The sequence below is a fragment of the Bufo gargarizans genome, chromosome 6, assembly GCF_014858855.1.
Source record: "Bufo gargarizans isolate SCDJY-AF-19 chromosome 6, ASM1485885v1, whole genome shotgun sequence".
Classification (NCBI taxonomy): Eukaryota; Metazoa; Chordata; class Amphibia; order Anura; family Bufonidae; genus Bufo; species Bufo gargarizans.
The window spans coordinates 16,991,796-17,005,553 of NC_058085.1; the positions used below are offsets into that span (position 1 = coordinate 16,991,796).

Genomic DNA, 13,758 nt, shown 5'->3' on the forward strand with positions numbered 1-13,758 from the left:
TCAGTATCTTCATGCCTGCAGTCATCCCAAAACTGGTAGACAGAACAGGAAGACGGCATTAAAGGGTTTGTTCTGGAACAAGTAACTTTTTACATGTGTCCGCAGCCTCTACTATGGAAAGATTCATACATACCTGCTACCCTCAGCTCCGGTTATGTGTGCCTGGTCCTGTGTGTCCATCTTCCAGTAAATGTTGTTTGCTCCCTCGCCGGCACAGGCATGGTCACCTGCTTTACTGCAGCCAATGACTGGCTTTAGTGGTGATGTGCTTCTTGTGGACATGTTACCCCTGAATCCAGTAATTGGCTGCAGCAGAGCAGCCACGGATCGAAAGAACTTTGGCTTACCAGCTTCACAGCCCTGGGGTGGCCAGCAAGGGCAACAGGCGCACAAACAATGTAATGTTATATACACACAATGTAATGTTAGGGATGGAATATAAGGGCTACTCTCCCTGCATTGCAAACTGGTTGGAATAACGAAGCAATCAGATTGGATTTATACAGGAGACCTGCAGATATCTGGGTCAGATAACTCCTGCTGTCCGGTCATTTTTGGTCGTCTTCTGAGGTCATATAAAACCTTCCACACGACTTCTCCAACCGTCTGATGACTTCTACAATATTTCTTTCACAGCTTGTGAATCCGGGTGAAGATCTGAACAATATTAATCCTACAGAGACATATGTGAGGGGTGATGAGCAGAGTACAGAGGACAGTCCTACAGATAACCGCCCAGGTGAGTAGTGACCACTAAGTAAAGCAGAGAGGTCTCTAAGATTCTGCTGATAAAAAAGAAATAGATATATTGTGCAATATGGGAATAATGATTAGTGTTGATCGAACATGCTCGGCCGAACACCTTTTCGGCTCGAGCATCTCGATGCTCGGCACATGGCGGTACTCAGCCAAGTACCGTATGTGCTCGAGTCAGCAACTTCCGTGTCCCAGCGCAGCGTCCAAATGTCCTTACCCAGCCACCCACCCATAGGCCATAGCACTAAATGCGCAGTTTTCCAAATTACTGACCCTGGAAAAGTTGCCATTTAGTCTTGTGGACACTGAGGCCTTCCGCAGCCTGGTATCGGCGGCCGTCCCGCATTACGCAGTCCCTAGCCGCCACTATTTTTTAAGGTGTGCCGTGCCCGCCTTCCACCAACATGTGTCCTGTAACATCACACGTGCCCTGACCAACACAGTTACTTGGAAGGACCACATAACCACAGACACGTGGACAAGTGCATTCGGCCAGGGATGCTACATTCAGAGGCGGCTCTAGACTTTGTGAGGCCTTAGGCGAAACTCGAACATGAGGCCCCCACGAACACAAGATATGCAAGCGATAATAAATTTCAACTACTAACAAAAACACTTGGTATAGTATCCTTAGTCTGTCTATTAAATGTGCAATACATTTGTCAGCATTGTTTTAAGGGTAAATAAATACTCTTTTGGGCTTATATTCACTGGTTGGGCACCACTGTCTGTCTGTGGGCGGCAGCCAGACATGGACTGAGGTGAGGGCCCTGGCTGCTTCTTCTTCTCCCCTGCGTGGCTACGCAGCTCTTTGGGGGCGGGGCTGGCAATGTTCAGAAGACGTGCTTGTGTGGCGGCACGCTCCGAGCCCCAGCAGCCACTGCTCTCTTAAAGAGGCAGAGAGGGGCGCTCAGAGCGGCCGCGGGTCCCGCTGCGTCTCTTCCATTAGTCCGCTTAGGGACACCCCCGGCCGCGGAAGCCAATAATTGAACTTGTGGCTGTGTCAGGTGGGAGCCAGAGCGAGGCCCAGTGGCGTTGCTAGGGCTGGTGTCACCCGGTGAGGTAGAAAATGGTTTCACACCAGAGTGTACTAATAGTGCTCCTACAGTGCCCCCAACAGTAATTGTGTCCCAGAAGTAATAATGCTCCCATAGTCCCCCATTTGTAATAAAGCTACCTTATAATGTGCGCCAGTACAAAAAATGCCCTGTTGTGTGGCAGTAAAAAAAAACAAAAAAAACTTCCTCTTAGTGCCCCCAGTAGAGCCAATGTCCCCAGAGTTCCCTCATGTGATCCAATGACCTGTACTGTGTGCCACTACAGAAAGCACTTAGTGCCCCCAGTGAACTAAGGTGCCCATAGTGCACCTATAATTTGTGCCAGTATAAAATACTCCTTTTATAGTGCCCTCAGAAGATGCCCCCATAATGCTTTTCTCCCCCCTTCCCCATGGTGGCACCAAAATGGGTGCCAGTATTAAATGCCCCTATATAATGCCTCCATATTGCTCTTCTCCCCCACTTCTCCATAGTGCCCCCTCATAATGCATGCCAGTATATAGGGCACCCAGTAGATGCCCCCATAATGCTCCTTTCCCCCCACACTTCTCCATAGTGCCCCCCATAATGTTTGCCAGTATATAGGGCCCCCATAGTGCCCCCCCATAATATTTGATAGTATTTAGGGCCCCCTGTAGATGCCCCCATTGTGATCACCCCCCCTTTTTTATAGTGCCCCCCAATAATGTGCCAGCAAGAACTGCCCCCATATAATGTGCCAGTAAGTGTCCCCATAGTTCCCCCAATAATGGGCCAGTATCAAGTGCTTCTCCCCCTCCCAATCATTTGCCAGTAACAAGTGCCTCTCTCTCCCCCCCAAATCTTGAGCCAGTAACAAGCGCCTCTCCCTCCCCCCCAATCATGTGCCAGTAACAAGTGCCCCTCCCCCCCAATCATGTGCCAGTAACAAGTGCCTCTCCCCCTTCCCAAATCATGTGCCAGTAACAAGTGCCTCTCCCCCTTCCCAAATCATGTGCCAGTAACAAGTGCCTCTCCCCCTTCCCAAATCACGTGCCAGTAACAAGTGCCTCTCCCCCAAATCATGTGCCAGTAACAAGTGCCTCTACCCCAAATCATGTGCCAGTAACAAGTGCCTCTCGCCTACCTCTTTATACTTACCTCCTTATGGCAGCGCTGCGATGCAGGCCTCTTCCGACATGTGTCCCGCGCTGTAAGGCTCAGGCGGCGCGATTAAGTCATTGCGCTGCCTGAACCGGCCTCTGATGGGCTGCGAGCCTTGTGCCAGCAGCCTATCGGAGGAACAGGGAAAGGAGACGCCTCTCCCTCCTCTGCCCCGCCGCAACACAGTCATCTGTATTGCTGTCCTGAGGCCCTCACCTACAATCTTTTACAGGGTCAGCTCACCTCCTGATGACGACAGCAAAGTCTTGCCTGTTGGTACTCTGGCACACATGGCTGACTTCATATTAAGCTACCTTTCCCGTGACCCGCGCATTATACGCATTTTAAACAACACGGATTACTGGTTGTTCACCCTTCTTGACCCCCGCTACAAAGAACTTCTCATTTCCAATTCATCTGGTGGAGAGGACAAGCAAAACGGTGCAATACCAGAAGGTCCTGGTGGAAAAATTTCTCCAAAGTTGATAGGGCAGACATCCAAATGGATTGTCGACGTCACAGGGATGTGCGATCAGCAAGAAGTTATCTAGAGTCAACAAAGCGGCAGCAGGCCCTTACCCATAATGTTTTCAATCGTCAGCTCACCTGCAGGCCCTCGCATATCTGTGACATACAGTGTACTTTTTGCATAGACGCTGCGAACAGTGACATTACCTGTTGTACCTCTCCTGTATAACGTTTCCTCATCCTTACCTGTGACATTCCCTGTAATTTTTTACTCGCCCACAATCTTTTACAGGGTCAGTTTACCAGCAGGCCCTCACCTACAAGTCCAGTATCACTATCCAAGAGTCTGGTCAACACAATCCTCACCGCCGGGGGTCACGTAACTAGTTAGCACGAAGGAGTCTCGTTCTTTATCGGAATTAACTAGACAAATCTCTCCACCAACTCAGAACGGCCATGAACCACCACCCACAGAATCAAAAAAGAGCTATTAATCTGTCAATCCTTTCCGTGTCCGGGCCGGGTGAGGTTTCTTGTGTTGAGTCAAATTAAGCCACAGGCTCCACTCCTGGTGGTGCCCTTCCATCAATTAATTTAAGATTTAGCTTTGCAACCATACTCCCCCCCGGAACCCAAATATATGTTTTAGAGGGTCAGCTCACCTGCAGGCCCTCACCCAATTATACCTAATAGGTAATTTGCGCTCATGCTGCCTTGCTTGGAAGTGGTAGCTGTAGCCGTTTCTCAGGCTCCCTCTCCGGAATTGAACACTGATTCCTCATTACCCGTGGTCACCATGGTAGGCGCAGAAAATAACATCGAAAGTTGATAGGGCAGACATCCGACTGGATAGTTGGCGTCACAGGGACGTGCGATCAGCCCCAGGTTATCTAGAGTCACCAAAGCGGCAGCAGGCCCTCGCCCATAATGTTTTAGATGGTCAGATCAGCAGGCTCTTGCTCCAAATGTTTTTGAGGGTCGCCAGCAGGCCATCAATCCTAATTTTTCAAGGGTGTGTATGATGCCCTCCTTTATGTGTCACAAAGGGTGTATTGGAGTGCCAGTTCCTTGTAATTTTTGGCAGCCCTTTCATTTAGTGGATAGGCTTTCTGAGTGTAGGAGTTCCACTACCTGAACATTTGTACCAAAATGTGAATGAGGCCCTCCTTTATGTGATATACAGGTTGTATCGGAGTGCCTCTTGCTTGTCATTTTTGGCAGCACTTGCAAAAATAAAGAATGTTTCCTAACAATTTTACCTCTAAAATCAATTTTATCTTCAGTTTTGTTATTATTGTCAGTCTGTAAAAGTGGCGTACTAATCGGACAGCATCGTTCCCAGCAGCGACCTGGGAGTCCAAGATGCATCCAGACATCCTCCCAATGCTGTTCCCGAACCATTTTAGTGGGGGTTTCCATCAATTTCTGACCTTTTCCTATGAACCAGGCATCCTCCCCTCTTCAGAGCAGGGGTGCCTGGTTTAATGCTCGTGTTCTCCCATTGACTTCAATTATACTCGAGTGCTCGGTAGAGCACCCGAGCTTCCCGATGTGCTCGGCCAGAGCACCCGAGCACTGTGGTGCTCGATCAACACTAATAATGATATTCCAATTATTATTATTATTATTATTATTGATGAGTATATATGAAAGTATAAAGGAACAAAAATAAATATCACATACGGAGAGACTTGTACACAATATCAATTACTAATAATAATAAAGTTACTCCCAAGACCATTTTGTAACTAACCCACAAATTCCTATCCCTCTACAGTACAGTGTAGTTACTATACAGAGGTCTTCTCATGTCTCTCCAGTCCACGTCTTTGCTCTGGCCCCTCCAGGTTTCCTCTTCTGTAGCACTTTTCTTTTCTTCTTCTCTCTTCTACCTTTTTCGCTTCTTCCTTCCTTCCTTAACAGCCAGTCCTAGCATTGTCTAGAATATGGCTTGGACACATCCTTTTGGTTGTTCCTTATGGTTTTCTAGCAATTTTCTGTTCACTCTTGAAGACTGATAGAAGCAGCTGGAATGTTGGGATTTTCCAGCATTTTCCTGCCCCACTAGCCATGTACCACCTACTGGACAATTGTCAGCCATTCTTTAGATAATTGACAACTACAGTACCTTTTGATATGCTAATGAACCGTTGTCCAGATAGACAGTACTCGCTCACACTGGCTTTGAGAAGACAAATATAGGCTCTAATTACCAGGAAGTTGCTAAGAACAGGATACCGATATGGCTTACATTATTTTCCTAAAAATCTGTATTAGGCCTCATGCACACGACCGTTGTGTGCATCCGTGGCCGTTGTGCCGTTTTCCGTTTTTTTTCGCGGACCCATTGACTTTCAATGGGTCCGTGGAAAAATCGGAAAATGCACCGTTTTGCAGCCGAGGCCGTGATCCGTGTATCCTGTCCGTCAAAAAAATATGACCTGTCCTATTTTTTTGACGGACAACGGTTCACGGACCCATTCAAGTCAATGGGTCCGTGAAAGAACACGGATGCACACAAGATTGGCATCCATGTCCGTGATCCGTGGCCGTAGGTTGCTTTCATACAGACGGATCCGAAGATCCGTCTGCATAAAAGCTTTTTCTGATCTAAGTTTTCACTTCGTGAAAACTCATTTCCGACAGTATATTCTAACACAGAAGCGTTCCCATGGTGATGGGGACGCTTCTAGTTAGAATACACTGCAAACTTGGTACAAGACTGCCCCCTGCTGCTTGGCACCACCCGATCTCTTACAGGGGGATATGATAGCACAATTAACCTCTTCAGGTGCGGCACCTAAAGGGGTTAATTGTACTATCATATTCTCCTGTAAGAGATCAGGGCTGCCAGGCAGCAGGGGGCAGACCCCCCCCTCCCCAGTTTGAATATCGTTGGTGGCACAGTGTGTGCCCATCGCCCCCCCCTTCCTCCCTCTATAGTTAAAAATCGTTGGTGGCACAGTGTGTGCCCATCGCCCCCCCCCCTTCCTCCTTCTATAGTTAAAAATCGTTGGTGGCACAGTGTGTGCCCATCGCCCCCCCCCCCCCTTCCTCCCTCTATAGTTATAAATCGTTGGTGGCACAGTGTGTGCCCATGGCCCCCCCCTTCCTCCCTCTATAGTTAAAAATCGTTGGTGGCACAGTGTGTGCCCATCGCCCCCCCCCATCTCCCCCCCCCCCCATCATTGGTGGCAGCGGAGTTCCGATCGGAGTCCCAGTTTAATCGCTGGGGCTCCGATCGGTAACCATGGCAACCAGGAAGCTACTGCAGCCCTGGTTGTCATGGTTACTTAGCAATAGTACAATAGTAGAAGATTCATACTTACCTGCTTGCTGCTGCGATGTCTGTGACCGGCCGGGAGCTCCTCCTACTGGTAAGTGACAGTTCTTTAGCAATGCACCGCACAGACCTTTCACTTACCAGTAGGTGGAGCTCCCGGCCGGTCACAGACATCGCAGCAGCAGGCAGGTAAGTATGAATCTTCTACTGTTGTACTATTGCTAAGTAACCATGGCAACCAGGGATGCATCACAATGGGAACGCCTCTGTGTTAGAATATACTGTCGGAAATGAGTTTCACGAAGTAGCTCATATCCGACAGTATATTCTAACGTAGAAGCGTTCCCATGGTGATGGGGACGCTTCAAGTTATGTTCGGGTGTCCGCGGAGGCAAGCGGATCCGTCCAGACTTATAATGTAAGTCAATGGGGACGGATCCGTTTGAAGATGACACACTGTGGCTAAATTTTCAAACGGATCCGTCCCCATTGACTTGCATTGTAATTCAGGACGGATCCGTTTGGCTCCGCACGGCCAGGCGGACGCCAAAACGACTTTTTTTTTCATGTCCGTGGATCCTCCAAAAAACAAGGAAGACCCACGGACGAAAAAACGGTCACGGATCACGGACCCACGGACCCCGTTTTTTCGGACCGTGAAAAAAAACTGTCGTGTGCATGAGGCCTAAATCTGTATTTCTTACACGTGCATAAATAAATTCACCTACACGCCTTGACATGCTATCAATGGAGTTATTAACCCCTTAGTGACCACCCATATGCCTTTTTATGGAGGTCACTAAGTGGCCTTAGGATGGGCCGCCTCTTTTTTTACGGCGCCCCAGTCTAAGCGCTGCACGGATGAGAGACGCGGCCCTGCTCTAACAGCCCGGACTGGCAGGAGTGCTGATCCAGGCTGTTTAATACTTTACATGTGGCGCCTGCGGCATGTAAACTGCTGACAGAGAAAGTGGACTCCCTCTTTCTCCCATCGGCACTCTGTAAATGTGATCGCAGAGTGCCGATGTGTGTGAAGGCTGGCTGGTGTCGTGTGTAGGCCCCAGACCAGCCTTGAGTAATTTTCAGCAGCAGAATAGCACTGACCTTAAAATGAAATGCACTGTAGGGATAATGCATTGCACTTTAAAATCAATCAAAAAGCTGTTATAGTCTACTATGAAGTGGTAAAAAAAAAGGGGGGGGGAAACCCTCATTTATTCAATAAATCCCATTTAAAAAAAATTAAGCTTTTTATTTTTTTTAATTGAAAATAATCTTTTCAATAAAAAAAATTGCAAAAAATATCTCCCCCAAATGTTTGGTATTGCTGCGTCCGTAACGACCCAGACTACATAATTATTGCGTAATCTATCATCTACGGTAAATGCTTGCAGCTACCAGACAATAGGGGCATATCCTGGTGAATTAACCCCATTGTCTCAGATGAGATAACCCCTTTAATATTATAAATTCACGAAAAAAGGAAGATGTTATGGTGTGGGCCATGCAGTTTGTTTACTTAAGAGTGACAGGACTTAGATGTGGCGAGACCTCGGTGTGCACAGTGTCCTAGCTGCAGTGATGAAGTTCGGGTCACAGGATTATACTTTGGCGCTATATGTAGTTTGTGTAATCGGGAAAGGCTGCAGGATAAGGCTACATTCACACAACAGTGAAAAATGGCACACAGCAGTTTTTAGAATGAATTGAACTCGATGGCGCTATTCACGTGGCCATTTTTTTTTTAAGGCGAGTGAATAGTGTTTGCGAAAAATAGGACATGTCCTATTTGTGGCCATTTCACTGCAAGGTGGACCCAATGTAAATTAATGGGACTATTTTTAATTGCCATTTAGACAGGAGTGCATCCATGTAATGGCTGTTTAAAATGGGCACACAAGTGGAAAATGGCCATTTAGGGGTTAAAATAAAAATAAATTGCCTTATCCGCTTGCACACACAAGGCAGTCTCTCTTAGTGATGAAGGACCTGTGCTACCAACGTGATCACATCACCATGCTCTCCCAGCATTATGGCTTAGTAATGCATGGTGACATCATCCCACTGAGAGTGTAGGTCCTTTAGCACCAAACGAAGAGCGACTTTTCTCTACGCGTGCAAGTGGATAAGAGGAGTAATTATTTTTTTTCCCGTAAAAACAAAACCCTGCACATTATTAATTATTACTGATGGTGGCCACCCTGGGGGACATTATGTATACTGCAGGGATTGGTAATTAAATAAAACAAGCAATTAAAAATCATCTAAATCATCCTCAAATAATGGCGGTAAAAATGAATGCAAAACGTACAGACGACCAAGAAAGGGATGTAATAAATGGTTGAAAAACACTGAGTGTCCGTTTTTATGGCCTTTTCTTTTTTTCACGTGTGAATGTAGCCTTAAGAGGTCATACAAAAAAGTCTCACCAGTGAGCACCAAATATTTGCCTGCTGCTGGGAAGATCGGTATTACTTTAACTTTATTCACAGTACAGGAGCTTCACTAATGTAAAGAGGACACCAAGGGACAACTGTACTGCAGGGGGCGCACAAAGGGGGCATAACTACTGTGTGGGGGCACTTTGGGGTAGGGTTGTTGCGGGTATCGAAAAATCGATACCCAATCGATACTTTTTTACAAGTATCGATTCGGTACTGTGATTTGCACTTTTTCGATACTGGGCTGCACAGCCCATTATCTCCAATGACACAACATGGCGCTCCACCAGAAAGACAGTGGAGAAGGCGGGAGGGAGAAGGCGAGAGGGAGAAGGAGGGAGGGATTCCCTCCCTCCTATGACACTGCCGCCGCTGAGCCCAATGGAGTAAGCGGGCTCTGAAGATGCCTGCACCACTGCCACCAATGACTGTGCGTTTAATTAAAGGAGGAGGAGGGACGGGGGAGGTAATAAACTGCTGCGCCCCGCCGTCTGACTCCGTCTGAGACGAGTGAGTGCTGAGCTCAGCGAACGGCACCAGCGGCAGCAGAGCAGCCTCCTCCTCCGTCCTGACTCCTAACTGAGTCACTCACGCTTGTCATGTGTACTCCTTTGAGTCCTCCCAGCGTCAGCCCGAGCCCCAGAGTCAGTGAGACTGAGCACTGAAAAGCAGCCAGCCCAGCATAGCAGGTACCTAGCCTAGCCCACAGCCAGACCCAGTGCAGGAGTGATGATTAGCCTGCCTCAAAATAAAGGCAGGCAAAAAACATATCTATAAGAAAGACAGCCAGCAAGATTTGGGGTTAATGAGACTCATTAACCCCAATCTTGCCACTACCCATGTTTTAAACATGATGGGGGGTCACTTATTTTTAATGTCAGGCTGGGCACATGCTTTTGGAGTCTTTGGAATGGACCCCATGTGCCTCACATTAATAGTAAGTGCCCCCCAAAGTACCATCTAACATAATAGGCAACATAGGGTTAATGTGAGTTGCAGAATACAGGTCATTATTAATATGAGGCACATAGATTGAATTCATGCTGCCAAATAGCAAGTGACTGTTGTAGCTCATACATTAACCCCATGTTGACCATTATGCAAGAATATGGATATACTTGATGATAGGGTTATTTCGTTATTATGAGGCACATGGGGGGGTTTGTCACCAGAAACGGTTGTACCTGTGCAATTGTGCATCACAATCACAATTACCCTATGATGTAACGTGGCCCCAGCACCACAATGTATATCATGTAGCAGCTGACCTCACAGCCTCTTACAACCCCAATCTGTGTCGATTTTTGTGAAGCCCATTCCCCCTCCCCAACCACCACCACCCCACCTAGTGAATGAGGTGTGGTTTAAACGGGTTCTGCACTTTCATTTAACTGATGATCTATCCTCTGGATAGATCATCAGCTGTTTGAGAAGGCAGCGGCGCTCCAGCAGCGCCACGGCTTTATCACTGTTTACTGCCGGCCCAGTGACATCACAACTAGCGTGGGCGGGGCTAAGCTCTTCACTTGAATGGAGCTTAGCCCCGCCCACGCTAGTTGATACTAGTCGTGAGGTGACGTCAGTGGGCCGGCGGTAAACAGTCAAACAGTGATAAGGCCGTGGCGCTGCTGGAGTGCCGCTGCCTTCTCAAACAGCTGATCGGTGGGTGTCCCGGGTGTCCGACCCCCACCAATCAGAAGCTGATGATCTATCCAGAGGATAGTTAAATAAAAGTGCAGAATCCCTGTAAGCCATTGAAAAATATGCATAATTTTTTTTCACAACTAGAACCACACTGACCTAAAATCATGTGGCCGTTGTGCCACAAGCAAATCACTATGAAGTTGAGACACTGTGAACAATGCACTGTAATCAAAAGGCTTTTTTGTGTTTTTATTTTATTTTCGCGTGGTATCGAATGGTATCGAGTATCGCAATACTTTTTCATGGTATCGAAATCGAATCAAAATTTTGGTATCGCAACAACTCTACTTGGGGGGCATAACTACCGTTTGGAGACCTTGAGGACATTCTACTGAGTGGGGGCATTTAGGGAGCATCGGTAATGTGAAGAGGGCACTAAGGGGAATTCCACTGTGAAAGGGACACTGAGGGGAGATAACTATTGTGTGGGGCACCAAGAGGGGATTCGTCGACTCTTGTCCAGCGCTAAAACGTTTTATTTATATATCTTTTAAATGACTGATTGGGTGGGGGTTGCAGGGAAGTTGCTCAAGGTGGGAGCCAGCGTTTTCTAGTTATGCCCCTCAGTCTACTATTAGATTGTGGTCTGTTTGGCCACCACTGTTGTAGTCAATTGATATTCTAATTGTGTGCCATGTCTTATACTTTCTGTGGATTTTTTATATGGAAAAGTTGTAAAACTTCTATACAATTTTAATATTATTCATCAATAATAAAATGTGTTTTATTCTTGGCAGATGACTGTACCAGGAATTTAGAGAAACATCTGGTTTCTTCAGATTTTAAAGTGGATGATTATGGTATCACACGAGATACATTTGAAGAGTATGCCAATATGCAAAATATACCGTCATCCAATCACGGCAACAACGTATCATTTGATTCTTTTAAACAGGTCCGATCTTTTAATTCATCACAGACTGTAACACAGAATAAAAGTCACAGAGGAGGTGCTAAACATGAAACAGGTCACGTAAAAGAGAAACTATTTTCATGTTTAGAATGTGGGAAATGTTTTAACCGTAAATCACGGCTTGTTAGGCATCAGGGAATTCACACAGGAGAGAAGCCATTTTCATGTTCAGAATGTGGAAAATGTTTTAGCCAAAAATCAGATCTTGTTGTACATCAGAGAATTCACACAGGGGAGAAGCCATTTTCATGTTCAGAATGTGGAAAATGTTTTAAACATAAATCATATTTTGTTATACATCAGAGAATTCACACAGGAGAAAAGCCATTTTCATGTTTAGAATGTGGTAAATGTTTTAACCGTAAATCACGGCTTGTTGGGCATCAGAAAATTCACACAGGAGAGAAGCCATTTTCATGTTCAGAATGTGGAAAATGTTTTCACCGAAAATCAGCTCTTGTTATACATCATAGAAGTCACACAGGGGAGAAGCCATTTTCATGTTCAGAATGTGGAAAATGTTTAAAACACAAATCAGATCTTGTTGTACATCAGAGAATTCACACAGATGAGAAACCATTTATATGTTCAGAATGTGGAAAATGTTTTAAACACAAATCAACTCTTGTTATACATCAGAGAATTCACACAGGGGAGAAGCCATTTTCATGTTCAGAATGTGGAAAATGTTTTAACCATAAGTCAGCTTTTGTTAAACATCAAAAAACCCACATATAAAAGAAGTCATCTTCATGGTTAGCCCGTTAGTGACATCCCTTATGTGTTTTTATGGTGGTCACTAACTGGCTTTATTCCTTCAGATCCTCCTTTTTACAGGGAGATAAAACAGCACCTTGCTTTCAGTTACCAGAGGAAGCTGAGGGCTTGGAGCGAGGATTGGGACCGCCGTGAAAGCTCCCCAAACAAACATAGTCTCTTGTATTGATTGAATATTCGTAATCAAAGGACAGATCCAGTTCAAAGTGAAACTAAGTTTTTTATATATATATATATATATATATATATATATATATATATATATCCTCTAAATGCAAATGTTTGGTGAGGGGGATAAAAACAAACAAACAAACACAGTATTCCACCCTTCCTGTGATCGGTAAGGGGACCCTCCATTCCGGTAAAACTGAAAATACAGGGGCCTATATGTGAAAGTCCAAAAAATAGAGCTGGATTCCCACAAGAGCTGGTCTCCAGACATGTGGAAAAAGGGGCGTCATTTACACTTGTAAATGGCCAGTTATTTGCAGTCAAGTGGAATGACAGATAGGATGTAACATAGTTTATAAGGCTGAAAAAAGACATCTGTCCATCCAGTTCAGCCTGTTATCCTGCAAATTGATCCAGAGGAAAGCAAAAAACCCTGTGAGGTAGAAGCCATTAAAAAAATTGTCCCCGACTCCAATCAGGCAATCAAAATAACTCCCTGCATCAACGACCCCTCTCTAGTAGCTATAGCCTGTAATATTATTACACTCCAGAAATGCATCAAGGCCCTCTTGAATTCCTTTATTGTACTCCCCATCACCACCTTTACAGGCAGAGAGTTCCATAGTCTCGCTGCTCTTACCGTAAAGAATCCTCTTCTATGTTTGTGTACAAACCTTCTTTCCTCCAGATGCAGAGGATGTCCCCTCGTCACAGTCCTGGGGATAAATAGATGATGAGAGAGATCTCTGTACTGTCCCCTGATATATTTATACATAGTAATTAGATCTCCCCTCAGTCGTCTTTTTTCTAAAGTGAATAACCCTAATTTTGATAATCTTTCAGGGCCCTGTGGTTCCCCCATTCCAGTTATTACTTTAGTTATCCTCCTCTGAACCCTCTCCAGCTCTGCTATGGCTGCCTTGCTGACAGGAGCCCAGAACTGTACACAGTACTCCATGAGTTGTCCGACTAGTGACTTGTAAAGTGGCAGGACTATGCTCTTATCATGGGCATCTATGCCCCTTTTGATGCAATACATTATATAATTGCCCCTGGCAGCAGCTG

General features: G+C 45.9%; 1 pseudogene; it reads left to right on the top strand.

Annotated features, from left to right (window-relative positions):
• Positions 1 to 13,144, top strand: part of LOC122940392 — a 718,635-nt pseudogene extending 705,491 nt beyond the window's left edge.
• The last annotated feature ends 614 nt before the right edge of the window (positions 13,145 to 13,758 follow it).